Below are 12,530 nucleotides of genomic sequence, written 5' to 3'. Positions count from 1 at the left end.
CGATCCCCAGTGGAGTCACCAGTTTGTTGTAGGGAAAAGTATCCGATTCAGATGACCCTATCCCACTCTAAGGGTGATAGTACCTCAGCAACAACTGTAAACAAAACTACTTAAGGTTTACTTCTTTATGAAAGCAAGAGAGAATGAAGAAATGCACTAACCGTTGCCTTGCGCTTAATATTTGCTCCAATCTCTTCTCTTTGCTGCTTGCTCCTAGCTCTTTGCTCTTTTGTTGGCCCAGCTACAATGAGATCCTGCAAAATAACAAAGAAGGAAACTACAAGAAGCATGCATTCATAACTGATTCAAGGATTAGCATAAATCAAATATACAATCATCACAATACATCATTGAAACAAATGCATATAGAAGAACCTCAATAGCTTTTATTAATGGAAGAAGTAAAGTTCTGAGAAGGTTACAACCATTGAAGGCCCCAATCCAACAACACCTCCCAGCAGAAAGAATTTCTCCTCTTCACCTCCTTCAAGCGATCACCCAATAGTTCTATAGTGAAACCAACAGCATGTCATTACTTTGCACAAAATTCCAGCCTCCTGAGCTCATAGGAGAGAGCTCAATATATAGATGAATTAAGAAAGGATGAGTCAGCTTGCAACTGATGTGTAGCTGCCTTGTGTCCTCTCTCTCTTCAGTTGATCTTCAGTTCTTGAGTCCACTTGGAGAACCTTGCTTCCACTTGGAGAAACAGAGCCTCTGACTCATCACAAGGCGAAATCCCTGAACCAAGTGTCATTTTGGAAGATTCCAGAGCAATGACTCAGTGTGCCACTTGTCCAATCTCGCTCAGCGCAGGTGGCCTTTGTTCTACCTGCTTTGCAACGCAGGTACACCATGGAGGAGTTGAGTTTCAGCGCAGAAGCCTAGTGGAGCACCTGCTTTGATTTCAGGATTGCTTGTTTTTGAGTGCTTTCAGGTGGAGAACTGATCTGAGAGCTGTTGGTTTGCTGACCTTGTTCCTCTAGGGGTAGGAACATCATGTTTAGGGACTTTGGATCCCTTGGATTATTGACAATTCATGCCTAATGCTGTAAGGCACAAAATTGTCTATAACATTGGTAGAGGTACCAGTCACCTATCCTGTAGTGTTTTGAAAGCTGAAAAATGTTCTTCATGTCACCAGTGAGCCTAGGAGGAGGAAATCCTATCAGCAGAGTAGAGGCTGGATGTACAAATAAATCAATGAATTCACTATAGGTATAATGGAAGACTGAGGTCCAAAAGCTCACAGATCTCCGCTCTCCTTTGGAATCCAATCTCCTGATGGGAAATGGAAAGCTGTCTAGCTGATAATATAATAACAGATGGTATATAAAAGATGTATATTTGAAGACTCCTTTTCTGTCCAGATTTATAAATTGGTCATGGATCTTGTTGGCAATGAAAGTGGCATAATCATATTTGACAGCAGGGGGCTATCCTGGAGTAAACATTGACAACAGCACTAGGGTGGTCTCATCAACATATTCACTGGTATTAAGTCCCAGGATCAGGGATATCATGTCAACAATTAGTCTTCCAGTTTCAGTGAAAAATGCTTGAAGATAAGGAGGAGGACCATTAGGTTGGTGCGTTGGTACCATGAACATCTGAGCAATGCGGGTTATCTCTGATTGGGGCAATTGAGATGCTTGTTCAAGTAAAAATCCCATGGAAAGGCGAGCAAGGGGTTCAGTGGAATGGAAATGTAACATCTCATTAATAGATTGAGTTGTTATGGGAAAAAGGACAGTTTGGGATGGGGACATAACTGCTCTTTGGACAGGGTCATAGTTTGCACAGCATTGATGAATGATATCTAGGAAAACATGGACTAAGGGTAAGAAATATATGGGCAGGTTTGACTCCCAAAGTCCAAAAATATCAGAGTTATTTAAAAAGCTATCCCTTACTTGGCAAAAGGTTTGGAGATGATTTTTGTCAGTAGTTAAATCCTTAATTTGAAAATCTTTGTCGGCCAGGGGTAGATAATCCAGGTCTTTATGAGGTGCATTCAAGGGCGCAACATTCAGGGTTGCGGGAGCTTCCATGTTTGGTTCTTGTGTATTCAAACTGGAACTTGGGCTTCTGTGGAAAAAATGGGCAAAACAGCAATTCTGTGACCTTTTTCTGAGAGTTACAGGCTGAATTTAACTTGAATTTGGATTTTTGGATAAAATTCACAGAGAAAAAATGAAATTGCAGGTTCAGGAAGTGAATTGGGGTAAATACCTGTTCTAAGAGGCAAACAGTGTAATTTGCAGGTTGCACGACGAGCTGCAGAGCACGACGCTAAAATTTCTTGGTCAGGTGGTGGACTAGACGTTCGAGCAATCAACTGGACGTAATTTGCATGGAAAACAGTTTGCAGGTTCGCAGGTAAAAATGGGTGAAAATGAAACTTTCCCGACAATTTAATGAAAATTGGCTTTGGGCGAGGCTTTTTGGCATTTATTGTCTGGATGACGTCAATGTGATTGGATGTTTTGTCGTTTAGTGGAAGGGTGGATGGTGACGTGGCAGTGACATGGTGGTGATGTCAATGAAGGGTCAGCAGGAGGGCAGTAAGCTGTTTTGCCTGCATCGCTTATGGGCTAGGGCGGTCTCAGAGGGGGGGGCAGCGAGCAGCGCGGAAGCGCGACGCGTGTCTAGGGTATGGCGACAAAACCACCAGTTCCCTGGGAGTTAAATGTCAGACGAAAGGGGGGCGCGATATGATCGTGGGCCATTGGATGAGCGGCCCCAGATCTGACGGTGGGCGCTGCACGGAGACGGTGAATGGTTAACGCGCGGGGGCTCGATCATATTAACATTAATTAATGATATCGGGCGCGTTTTTATTGGTCATTGGGGTGATTAAGTTATTAATTAACATGGGGTTAATTAATCCTTTGAGCGTGGAAAAAGGTTATTAACAAGTTTCAATTAACCTTGTTAATTCCTGATAAACAAACATATATATGGTTATATTTCAACCACCGGCGGGGATATTAAATATTGTGGGATTTTGTACATATATACATATTATGGGATTTGGGTTTATATATGGGAGTTATATAGTAAAGTTAGGGTTAATATGAAAGAAATGTAAATGATAGCGCTAAGCACAATGTTTTGGAATTTTAACACTTAATACTTAGGCTGAAGGGGGTTTACACAAGAAATGTGGCTACTTTTCCTAAGTGAAAATGTAGTTTTACTTAGGCATCTGATGAAAATGGAATGAGTGATTTTTAAGGATATTAAGCAGATCTTAATACCTTTGAGGATAATTAGTAAGTGATTGGAAAATTATGAGGGGAGTTAGTCATGCTACCTTTCTTTGCTTGAGCTGCATCAAAATATCTGCTTTGCACTTGTGATGGGACTGAAGGTTAACATATTTATATAATACATCACAAGTCACATTCTGCAACATCATTCTTCCTACCCTGTCTACTTGCCTAGAATTTTTTCTTCTTCCTTTGGGTGCACTTGGATTGGCAAACCCTCATGATCCTATTTTTCTTTTCATGGCAATCCTACCTAAGTCTACACTTAGAACATCCTAGGACTCAGATTCAACTATTGAGCCCCTTTGCTTCTCTACCTATCTACTTATCTGCCAAGATTGAACAGTTCGGTCAGATTTTATTCTCTATCTCTAAGACATGAAATTTAAACATGAACTAGCTAGGATTAAGCTATTTGGCCATTCATCCATGGTAGCATAAATCAACAAGCTGCACATCATCAGATTGTTTGCAAAAATTGAATTAGTAGTGGCATTTTGAACTTGCACACTTTCCTGGTCTATTTGATTTGGGGTTCATTTCTTTCACTTTTGTTTGACCATTTTATTCTTTTTGCCCTTTGATTTTTCTTTTAGGGCATACCCTCTTTACATTTTTTAAATTTTCTGATTTTATGACAATATGGAAAACCTTTGCAACAAGAGAAGGTATGAACATATTAGAGAGCCATCAATGTCAATCATGAAATATGACCCCTATTGGTATAGGAGCATAACAGGCCCCACACCACACCTCTCATCTGATGCATAGGGAGATTCTACATAGTCTACCACCTTGCTAACCATTTGATATCTTTCTTCCTGCAATGCATAATATGTCAGATAAACCAAATCACAATAAATTGACGTACCTTAGTATAGCTTGGGGAGGATACCTTGTCTGCAAGATCACCAAATCAGCATGATACATGTATAACATAATCATAACAACATATAGACATGCACAAATAAATGAATCAACACATAAACATCACTCTAACTAGGATCCAGTCATCAATGCAAGGCCATATCAACAATGCATGTTATGACCTCATGCATGACAACAACCATTACCCCATTGTACACATTTCTACATGCAACCGACAATATGCATAAGAAATGCCTAACCAACTACAAATATGCATAACCACATGTAGTCGAACATAATTGATCAATTCTTGTAATCAACCTACAAGACTGATGCATGTAATCAAAATATTCAAAATGTAACCTAACATACAAGGATGTAAGTAGGTGACATAAAATCAACATGTAAGTGACAAATAACCATATTTAGTTAGTCATAGTCAGTCACATACTCCTGTCGAATACTCTTCATGAAATCAACATCAAATTCTCCATGACAACCATACTACAACCTTAATCCATCATCAAGCAAATGTAGTAAGTATATAAGTGTAAGAGACACACATGCAACTGACATGCATGCATGACCAACACACATTCAACCCATTCAGTTCGAGAGTTGAACCATGCTCTGATACCACTCTTTAATACCCTCCTCCCACATCCACCCAAGCAACCATGCCAACTGGGGTAAACATGAGATGAGAGGCTACTATGATCAAATTTGAACTCCTAGGTAAACTTAAGGAAGTGGAATATGGAACATCACATACATCCATCCAACACCATCAAAAGAACCCTCAAGAGACAAGTCAACCACTTAGATAGCCTATCGCTGCATCCCATTGTTGTTCTGGAAAATTTAAGGCTTAGTCGCTCTCATAGGCCTGCCAGGGACTGTGGTCCAAACTTGCCAGTTATGTGCCAACGACTCCGAGATTTGAGCCACCTTTTTAGGCCCAAACCCCAAGCCACTACCTAGAATGGAATGAAAGCTTAGAATTAAGTAAAGTACAAGGAAACAATGATGCAAAAGTAAATAGTTGATCAAGGCCTTAACCAAACCCCTACTAGCCATGACAGAAATTTCATCAAACATATCATCGACATGTAACCTACAGGTGTAAACAACAGAGTTAAGTGTAGGGATCTCTTACTTATCTGAGAATCGCCATGAACCATTGTTTCCTCATGTCATTTTCTGCCTTATCACTTATTAGGTCATAGATACAATATCCATTCAAATACAAGTAAAAACATGTTGAGAGCCAAACATAGTTGCTGCCATAAAATGAACATATAACCAGCATAATAGGAACATAATTACAATAAACATATCAACCATCAAAATCCATATACACACTAGTACATTTAAACATGAAAAATCAATGGAATGAATTTCTCATTAATCAATGCAATGGACCGATCGGAGATGGGACTACCACGTTCCCCCCGACCATAGATTAACTGAGCCAAGTCTCTCTTTAGCTAATCACCCCCATGCCATATTCCAAGCATGAATGTGGGACTTATAAAAAACATCAAAAACACTAATCAATGTGGATGCCACTAGAGTTCTCCACCTACACCATAAGGAATTTGAGTACCTCCTAGTCTCTCAAGCTTTATTGAGAATCTGCAGTTTGATCCAGGGATCACTAGGCCCTACACTGAGACATACTCTCCAGGCTTTACCATGCATTCCATCCACCTCTTGGATTTATCGCATATCCCATCATTTACTGGCAAGGATTCCTAGGCCCACCAAGGCACACAATCTGGCTTTGTCACAACCCACAGCTTGGTTCAGGGGTTACTAGGCCAGTAGCTTTATGAATCCCCAATCCAGTTCAAGGACCACTAACACCATGTGTTTTTCAATTCGGATATCCACCCCACTCAGCTTCGAATCCAATCTGGCCATCCCACATAAACAGCATGAGAGAACCCATCTCATCAAAGTTATCATGAAATGGCAAGGCTAGGCTGAAAATATTGTCACACTTGGAAAAACCCATGCCATGGTAGAAAAGAAGCACATTCAATGCCATGCATGCCAAATCTAGCAAGGAAAATACACATGCAATCCCATGCATACCAAATCTAGCAAGGAAAATACACATGCAAGTTGATACCTACAATGAAACCTATTGTAGCTACTTGATCCTACCTTTCCCTACTTAATCTTTGCTTCCTCTTGCCTTCTTTTCCTTTATTTATCCAATGCCAAAGTTCTCCAAGAAAACTCTAAGTGTCCAAGAGTATGAGAGAGAGAGAATAATGAAAGAGCTCCAAAGCTAAACTGAAAAAAGGTTACCAACTAATCCTCATAAGCCTTTTTATGAATGACGCCTTTATTTTCTTCGTTTTCCATTATTTTCTTTTGTTTTCCCCCTCACATGCAGCATGTGACCTTTCATCTCCTTTTTCTCCTAATTTCCATTATTTTCATAAATAAATGTGTCAAAATTCCTTTTACTGCCTTTCCAAAGCCTTATCCATTGCCTTTGCCAATTTCCTTAGCCATAAACAATCAAATGAACATGCACTAAGATGTCCTACCCAACATTCAGCTTGGAATAAGTGTCCCATTCATCTGTGGTTATTGTTTTTAACTTCTATTACATGGAATTTTCACCAGGGTTGCTACAATAATCCTCCTCTATACATAATCTCTCAGGTGATGGTACCTGATGTCTATATGCTTAGACCTATCACGAAACACTGGATTCTCAAAGAGTTTGATATAACTCAGATTGTCATAGTGGATAAAAGTAGGGTCCATCCCTTGACTGACGAGACCAACCAGGATCTTCCTCATCCAAATAGCCTAGCATGTTGCTTGACTAGCAACCATATACTTAGCCTCTACTAATTTGAGTGATACATATCATTGTTTCCAACTATACCAAGAAATTGATGTTTACCCAACACTGAAGATAGCTCTTGATGTGATTTTTATGTCTGATGGACTCCCTACCCAATCTACATATATGAAGCCTTAGAGCTTCACCCCATTTGTCTTCCTATACCATAAACGAAAATATATTGTGCCTCTAAGGTATCTGAGAACTTGTTTTGTTGCTTTCCAGTGAAGCTTGGTAGGCTCCACCATAAACTAACTAAGTTGATTAACTGTAAAATAAATATCGGGCCTTGTGTTCACCAAGTGTATCAAGGACCCCACCAATTGTCGGCCATCTATTTCCTCTCTTGTAGAAGAATACTCTTTCCTCCAATTAGTAGATAGAGGAGTTTCCATGGGCTTGCAATCCTGCATATGGAATCTCTGAAGGATTTTAGAGGTGTACTTCCTCTCACCAAAAAATAGCTCTCCATCTCCTTGCCACATCCCAAACCAAGGAAGTAGTCCATCAAACCCATATCCTTCATCTCAAACTCTCTTGAAAGGTCCTCCTTGAAATCTTGGATCAACCTCATATCTCCTGTCAGTAGCAAATCATATACATACAGGACTAAGATAAGCATAGTTCCATCTACCAAAATTTAGTAGAGATCAGCATCTGCTTCACTCTTAGTGAAGCCCAATCCACAGAGATAGGAATCTATGCAAGTGTACCATGCACGAGGTGCATGCTTGAGACCATAAAGGGCTCTCCTAAGTCTACACACATGTGTATCTATGTTAAATGTCTCAAATCCCTCAGGCTACTCAATATAGATATCTTCCTCAACCACTCCATTGAGGAAGGTAGTCTTAACATCCATTTGGTGAATATTATGCCCAAATTTTGATGCCAATGTTGGTATGGCCCTAATAGAAGAATATATTTCCACAGGGGAAAATGTGTTGTCATAATCAACTCCCTCTAGCTGTGACAAGCCTTTGGATACAAACCTTCTCTTGCAATTCTAAACATTTCCATCAGTTGCGTGTTTCACCTTATACACCCACTTGGAGCCAATAACAGATTTTCCCTCAGGCCTAGGCATAACCTCCCAAGCATAATTCTTCATGATGGAGTCATACTCCTCCAACATGGCATCTACCCACACTTGCTAGGAAATTGCCTCATCAAATAAAGAAGGCTCATAATCAATCAGTTTTGTCAGGAGTGTCATATATCTGGTATATCAATCTGGTCATCTCATTTCCCTGCACAAGGATCTAGGAGCTCCAACATGCTCTTGATCATCGTATGCCAATATATCTACCTCCTTGTTTCTCTTCCTCCATTCTCTGGAAGGATCTGTGTGATTAGGTGCCTCCACTCTACCTCCTCTTTGCTCCTCCACATGTGGTTGCTCCACAACATTTTCTGGATCTGACTATGGCTCCTCCTTTAGAGCTAGAAGCTCCTCCTCTGGTGGAATGCTCATCTCTCTCTCTAAAGAGCTTCTCATGGCCTTCTCCTCATCAAATCTGACATCTCTCCTCATCACAATCATCCTGAGTGAAGGCATATACACCTAGTAAATCTGAGGTGTCTCTGTGTATCCTACAAATATCCCCTTCTATATAGTGGGCTCCAAACTTTTCCTACTATCTTTGGAGACATGACTATAGACCATGAATCCAAAAATGTGAAAGTAGGATACATCTGGCTTCCTCCTAAAGAAAGCCTCTTCAGGTGTGATCATTCTAAGAATCTTGTGAGGGTTCTTGTTCTGCAAATAAACAGTTGTATTGCATGCTTCTACCCATAGGTATAGTAGCAATCCTTGATAATGCAACATTGCCCTTGCAGCCCCTACATTGATTCTATTTTTCCTCTTTGCCACCCCATTTTGTTGTGGGTTGTCAGGTGCAGTCAACTCCATTTTAATACCCTCCTTGGCACATAGTTATTTAAAGGAATTAGACAGATACTCTCCTCCATTATCACTTCTTAGGGATTTAATTTTCTATCCAGTCTCATTTTCAACTAAGGCTTTAAATTCAACAAACATTGAATAAACCTCATCTTTCTTCTTCATGAAATAGATCCAACACTTGTGGGAAAAATAATCTACAAAAATCACATAATACATGTGATTTGCAACTGAGATTGTAGAAAATGGTCCACATGCATCTAAGTGAACTCACTCCAAGATGGCTCCAACTCTGCCATCTAGGCCCCTGAAGGAAAATTTGACATATTTACCAAGAGTGCATCCCTTGTACACATCATGTTCATAAAGGGTACATTTTGGAAGTCCAGTGGTGATCTCATGCATTATTTGCAAAGCTCCATGGTGTAGGTGTCCCATGCACCTATGCCATAGCTCTCCAACATCTTGGCCCTAAACATGTTCTACTTTGTTTCTCAATGCAGTGCATGCATCCACCTAAATCTTGTAGAGATTTTTAACTCGAACACCAATTTGTTTTACTTGTCTAGTAGCAACATGCTTCAGATAAGTTTTCCCTTTACTGAACACCACATCATATCCACGATCTTCAAGTATAGCTACATAAACTAAATTTTTGTTCAGACCAGGCACATACATTACATTCTTTAGGTGAATATGGGAGCCTAACTTCCTCTTAAAGGTGACATTTTCAATCCCTTTGGTACTATACCTCCCATCATCTCCAAGTTCTGGTGTAATTGTAGGTCCTTCTCCTCTAGGATGTCGAAAGAACTCCTTAGTTCTTGTCATATGAAATGAATCACCAAAATCTAAGTACCATACACTACCTTGTAAAGTACTTGCCATGCATGCAATGAGGGTGAAATCCAACTAGAATTGGGATGTGAGAGAATCACCTCCTACTGCTCCTGTAGACTTCTTGTTGGATTTCTTATGTGGACACTTGGTTGCATAATGTTCATATTCATGGCAGTGAAAACATTTCATTTTACTGAGGTCTTTCTTCTTGCCATGGTTCTAACTAGATTTTGCCTTGTCTTGGGCCTTATTTCCCTTGGCCTTCTTTCGTTTTATTTCTAGAGCAATTTTTTCTTCCTCCTCAAAATTGGATGTGACACCGTCACTAATGTTTCTTCTAATCTACTCTTGCACCAAATCAGGCCAAAGTCTCTCCCAATCTAGTAGCTTGTCCCTTCCACTAATTGAATCCTGATAGTGTGTCAAGACTTCGGAAGGCAAGGAGTGCTAAGCTCACAAGTTCATATGATGGCACATTTTCTCCTACTCCTCCAAGTTCATCTTGAACCTACGTGAATTTGGATAGGTATTGAACAACAGTTTCATTTTTACCCATGTGAATGTTTATGATTTTCTCTCTCAATGCCAATTTCCTGGCATCATTTCTACTCTTGAATATATCTATAAGAGTCTTCCACATTGAAAAGGTTGTTTCCTTTCCATGCAAATTTGAAACCACATGATCTCTAACACCCTCTAAAATAATCCTCCTACCTTTTGTTGTGTCTTTCTTCCACTTAGCAAGTACCTGTGCATAAAAACCTAGTGGTTTTGGAATATCAGTTTTTGTGTACTCTAATACTCCATTGTCATCCAAGACAACTTCCATCATGTCTTTCCAAGCACAAAAATTCAAGGTGCCCTCCAATGCATACTCAAACCTCAATCCATTGAAAGACACTGTTTCTGCACTAAATACTCTGCAAATCAAATTTTTTTAGAGAATATCTGGAACTTGGTTTCTATGTAGTCTTCAATAGCTCTGATACCATGTATAAATAGCTCAAAATTTACAGTTGATAATGAATTCAGACTTAAAACAATAGACACAATTTTCTTCTACTCAATCTGCGAAAAGGAAAAACATATAATAGAAACACATGCAATCATTCAATCACAATGAACAAAATATTTTACTAGGGAACCTAACTGGGAAAAATCCCTCCTCTATTTTGTATTAAATCATATGATAATATGGATCTATTACAATGGCAACTTCAACCCTTGAAGCTCAACCTACACTGCAATATTGATCTCCTACTCTCTGACCCGCTCTAACCAACACTTAGCCAAAATAGTCCTCAACCTTCCCCCTAATTCCTTGCGCAATCCTCAAGGAAATTAGCTCCTAAAATATAGGGAAATTCCCTATTTCCTTGCACAAATCCTAGAGGAATTGATCACCTTCTCCAATGCAAAACTTGTACACTCAACTAGTATACAAATAATAACTACAATGTGCCCTTTACTCCACTCAACTATCCAATTCAAATTGCATGCATGCATAGGGTTATTTTTAGTAAATTGACTAGTTAATTGAGAGATCAACGAGTTAACAACAATTACAACTACTCAATTGAACTACAATTGACTCTATTCATGACTAGAGCTCAAATAAATGATTTTCACTAACTATAACTCCACTAGATCGTTAGATCTTAGCAATCAATTCATGCACAACCCTACTTCTAGCCCACAAACTTGAATTGATTTATTTATTTCTACTAACTGCAACTCAAGTCATCCTGCTGATGTGGAATTTTGAGTTTCTCCATTTGACTAAGGCACAAGTCAAATGAAGCCTTTTCTTGCTACAATTTAACATCATGCCCCTTCCTAGTTGTTGATAAACCTCCCATAAATTCCATGGAATTTTTTTCCCATGGACAAGTGGGTATATGTAAGGGATGATATAGACCATGTTTCCTGTTACTAGGCTTGCTAGTACAACAAAGCATACATGCTCTTAGAAAACTAGCTACATGTTCTTACATCTTGGTCCAATACGCGTACCTCTGCAAGCTGGCCATTGTCTTCCCTACATGTTATAGACATTTTTGGGCACTGCAACCCCAATCATATATGTCCATAAACCAAGGGCTCCTAAGTCCCTAAAAGTGTTGTTTCACACCCTAAAGGAACAAGGTCAGCTGATTACATCATCTCCCAGAAGTTCTCCACAGAAAACTACTTAGAACTGGTCAAATTTGGACCATACAGACTGCCCAGTGCAGAAGGTGCAATGCATCCCACCTGCCCAGAGTAAAAGGTGCGATGCATACTGGATAGCTCTTCTGTAGGGTGCAATGAGTGAGAGTGGACAAATGGCAGAGACAGTTTGCAAGGTGGTTCGACATGGAATCTTCCAGAAACTTCTCCTATGACACTTGCCTCTCTGAATTTGCCCAGGGATGAGTAAGAGATCATCAATCTCCAAGTGGAATCAAGAACTATTAGAGAGAGAACACTAATCAAATCTCAGAAGCTGACTCACCTCCCTACAATCATCTATATATGGATCCCTCATCCCAGAGATCCAGAGGCTGGAATTTTGTATCTTGTAAGGAAGTGCTGCTGGTTTCTTGGTGTAACATCATAGTGTTGGCTGATCTAACCTTTTCATGAGGTGAAGAAGGGCTTTCTTGCTAAGAGGATGATGTTGGGTCAGATCAATTGGTTGTAATCCTCTTTTCTATTCTTGATATTAATAAATATATTCAAATTTTCCTCCACATTCTTGTATGATTGATGATATACGCATTTGTGTGGTCAATATATA

This window comes from Pinus tabuliformis, chromosome Q (assembly GCF_031772625.1).
Source record: "Pinus tabuliformis cultivar Carrire ecotype Pingquan chromosome Q, CPIR1, whole genome shotgun sequence".
In the NCBI taxonomy this organism is placed as follows: Eukaryota; Viridiplantae; Streptophyta; class Pinopsida; order Pinales; family Pinaceae; genus Pinus; species Pinus tabuliformis.
This window is presented reverse-complemented; position numbering follows the sequence as displayed.